Consider the following 4674-nt stretch of genomic DNA (forward strand, 5'->3'; position numbering starts at 1 on the left):
TCGGCAATGATCTCTGTCAACACATGACCCAACCTGTCAAGGATCATCACCGGTGACGAGAGCTGGCTCTATGGCTACGGTCCAGATATCAAGCAGCAGTCTTTGCAGTGGACGAGCCCTCAGTCTCAAAGACCGAAAAAGGCACATCTGGTCAGATGTGCACCAAGAGGATGCGTAGGGTTGTGCATGAATTCGTCCTGCAGGATCAGACTATCATTGGAAGGCTCTACTGTAATCTCCTGAGGTCTCTGAAGGAAAACGACTCATGGCAAATGATTTAAACTGTGTCATCATACACCTGCTCACACCAAGTGTTCTGGCCTCAACAACTCCAACGTCACTCCACTCCCACCCTACTTTCCAGATTTACTCCCAAATCTACCTTTTTCTCATCACAAAACAAGATTGAAGTTTAAGGGTCGCTGTTCTGACATAGAGAAGAGATCCAGCATACGTTTCATTAACCCTATTCAGGACTTTCATGTTTCCATACGTAGAAGGTCTTCGGGGGTCCATTGGAGCCCAAGAAAGAATATGTGCAAAATATCTGTTGGTATTCATTATAGACTTTTATACTTCGTTAAATACATTTTCTGATAAGTTGATGTATTTTTGGTTCCAAATGCATGACAAATGTCCCTCTTTTTATATTTAAAAAAAATACAATACATATAAAAAAACAATACCTGTCACCTAAACCAAATGGCCCCAAAAGTCCTGAATAGGATTAAACAGGACTTCCAGAGAGTGGCAGGAGTTCTGGCGGTGGAGCATCGCTGAACAAAGGGACTACTTTGAAGGGGATGGTGTCCAAACACAAACCAGGTACAGTCTTTGCTTTCATGATTGCACATTCTGGACTTTTTGATCATAGCTTGCATTACTCAAAGGCCTTTTATGTTTGTTGTACTCAGTGTCATCTTCCTTCATTACCATGAATACACATGCTCAAGTACACTCTGGCAGTCAATATGGATTCACTCGCTGCTAAAAATAGTCCCGAACAAACACCAGTATTCTACTGATGTTTGATAAAAGCCAACTATCTGTTCTTTATGATGCCTTTCGTAGAAACAAATAGGCTTATAGCTGAGATCCACAGACACTGTAGCAACAAAGGCATAGAATTACACCACTCTCATCCCTCAGAAGACACTTTTGTCATCTGGAAGCACTCTGGGTATGATGGACGGCATCGTTTACAGATCAGTCAGGGATGTTCAGGGAATTGATGGCGACAGACTGTGCGTCACCATAATCATACAGTGTTTGTTTCCAGTAATGATAGAGGAAGTAGAGAGACACCTCCTGCCAAGAGCTGCGGCATCGACTGTAGGGATCCTCCGCAGGAGTCTCTCCGAAACCGTATCTTTTGCTGCGAGTCGGAAACAACCTACTTACCTCAATCTCACAGATTACAGGCAATACACACAAACACACTGAGTGAAATTTCAGTTGGATGATGAATAAAAATGTCTTTCCTGCTGCCATCCTGCCTTTCCAGGCTCACCTCACAGGAGTAAATTATTTAGGAAGTCGTGGCAAAATTATTAAAATAAGAACGGCAGTCCTAAATATTTCAAGTCATGGAAAAAATGACAAAAGCTTAAAAACTCCACAAATTATTGTTATGAATCAGATGATTGCGCTGAAAAATCCACAACTGCCTCTGAATGATTCAAATTTGCTCTTGCATGTGAAATCCGAGCACACAGCGAGCGTGTTGTCGTCTCAACAAAGACTTTCAACGAATTCAACAACAGCAGCTCCCGTTAAGTATTTTTAGCTTGCATATGTGTACTGCGTGCCACACTTAATGTTCCGAGCCAGGCAAATCCACAGCCTCACACTTATTTTCTGCAAGCAGCTGTGAAATCGAGCATGACTGGATTGCAGGCAAATAGGGGCAGGTGGACGGCGCAGAGGGAAAAGTAAAAAATCAGTGAACTGTCACAGTGCAGTGAACCATCACACATCTTGTTTCCCCTTTAAGGTGGTTAAAAATCATCTCACTGCACATCTTTCCCTGTGTTATCTGTATGAAGGTTATAGTGATGAACAAAGGATTATCTTTAACACATTCAGTATATTACGTTCACCTTGACAAATCTGAATCTTTAGGAAATAATCTGACTCCTGAAATAAAATACAGACACATTAAATCAAACTACAACAACGAGACAGCAAACTGGATTCAAAAAAAGCACGATGGTGACTCAAAAGTTGGAGGTATCGTGGCACTTTGTGGCCTTGCCATGCTTATGTCATGCTCACTTTCACATGCTCATATGATATTCATGGGCAGCTGCACTGTAAGACTCATGGGACCTGTAGCTGTTCATTCCGTCCAATTAGTCATCTTGCTTAATATTCAAATTTTGTGTGCACAAGCAGATTTTTTTCATTTTCAAGTGTTGGTAAATGGTAAATGGACTGCACTTATATAGCGTTTTTCTACCTTAGCATCACTCAAAGCGCTTTACAATGTTTCTCATTCTCAAGGTGCTGCCTGCCATTGGGAGCAACTTTAAGTTCAGTGTCTTGCCCAAGGACACTTCGACTGTGGAAGGGCGGGGGATTGAACCTTACAAAAGGGCAACCGCTCTACCACCTGAGCCACAGCCTCCCTACGCCAAACTGAGAAACCCTCTGCTCATCAGTGACCTGAACATGCTTTCTATGAAGACAGCACAATGGGATGCATTACAAAATGCAAGATGAGATGCTTCAGGTGAATCAGCCAATCAGAGGGCAGCCTGAGGTGTTGGCTTATGTCTTAGACTTAGACTGACTTCATTAATCCCAGAGGGAAATTCTGTTGTTACAGCAGCAATATTCAACAAGAGGTAAACAAGCAGAAAGACAACACAGAATATAAGGGTATAAAATGAAGGTTAAATCAAGTAAAATAAGATAAAAATATAGAAAATATAATATAGAAAAAGTCAACAGATTTACAAGAATATATAGGAGATAACAGAAATGTGCAAATGTGCTTATAATAAATGATTAGAGTCTTATTGCTGTCGGCAGGAAAGACCTCCTGTGATGTTCCTGGAGCATCTGGGTTGTATCAGTCTGTTGCTGAAGCTGCTCCTCAGATTGTCCACAGTTTTATGGAGGGGGTGCGAGGTGTTGTCCATGATGACCTGCAGTTTGGTCCTCTGCTCCATCACCTCCTCCAGGGCGACCAACTGGCAGCCAACAACAGACTGGGCTTTCCTGATGAGTTTGTTCAGTCTGTTGGCGTCCTTCGCCTTGATGCCTGCCACACCACAGCAAAGAAGATCACCACCACAAACTGAGCATCCAAGGTTTTCACGTGGTCGTATGAGTCATAGGAGTCATTGGAAACTCAAGGCTGCCATGACATGCATGGCCTTTACAAGTGTATATCAACTTTTGTTCACGACTGTAATTACTTTTCTGTATTGACAATATCTGAAGAACTCTAACTGGAACATCTTTGTAATTGCAGGTTACTGTACTTTCCTGACTCTGGTTCTAACGAAGATTTGCTCCTTTTAAGAAATTATAGTTTACCTCAGAACAATACGGAAGCAGATCGTGCTATTTACCTTTGAGATAAAGTGTAAACCTGGAGGCAAAGCCAACTTCTTAAGATAAAGGAGAGTAGTGGCTGCTTATTGTTTTTATCCTGTATCTACTTATGAGATTTCGTCTCAGTCTCAGTGAATGCATTATTAACTTTAGGGAACTATGTACTTATTCTTTATTACTCTCAGTTGCAGAAAGCATGGCGATATACTGACTAATGTTTACTGTACAGAAAAATCACCTATGCATCCATTTCTAACAACTATTCTTGGATTCATGTGTTTAAATACGCAAAGCAGCTAAAGACTCTATGGCTCAGTTATTCTTACACGACTGAATCCAGCAACAGGACTCTAATTTAATCAAATATGACGTACGCAGTTATTTTTAAAAGCGCTAATATTTCAGACAAATTGCAATAAACTCAAGCCAAGTCATGAACCGCGTCTTCAGCGGGTCATTCTGATCGCACTGGGATCACAGTCAGCAGAGATCTCACATTTCTGAAATGAGACCTGATCATAAACTAGTTTCAGAAAATTAAGGGACAGATTTTCTCTACCATCTGCAACGGTGGTTCATTAATTTAAAAGTACACGCTGTCCTCACTCCCGGTTCGTTGGAATTTAATTTGCATTTAGATGGCATGACGCTCGCATTGGGGGTGAGCAGGTTTGAGTCAGAGCCCCGATCAGGGTCACAGAGCTGCTGATGGACACTTCAGCTGCAGACGAGGTTGAACCTGTAACCTCTCTGCTACAGCAAACACTTTTCAGATTCACCAAGTCATCCCGTCTTCAATTAAATCTGCATCTACACACGCGTTCTTCATCTTTCTAAGAAAATCGGTCCCTGCCTCCTTTCGTTTGGAAGAAATGTCAAATAATTATGGACTGTAAATGTTGTTTCCATTAACATCAAAGAACCAGCGTACCGGTCTTAGAATTACCTGTAAACCTCCAGCTCTTATCTCACTGTCAAGAACACAATAGAGTGAAATCAGAATCTAAATAGGAAAGAATAAATTAAATTTAGGTACAAATGTGTTAAAAGCAATATTAATTGACTTTGCATTTTTGTTTAAACTGCTGACTTGGAGTTTCAGAGCGTACCTGA

Source organism: Stegastes partitus, unplaced genomic scaffold (assembly GCF_000690725.1).
Source record: "Stegastes partitus isolate 25-593 unplaced genomic scaffold, Stegastes_partitus-1.0.2 Scaffold300, whole genome shotgun sequence".
Lineage (NCBI taxonomy): Eukaryota > Metazoa > Chordata > Actinopteri > Pomacentridae > Stegastes > Stegastes partitus.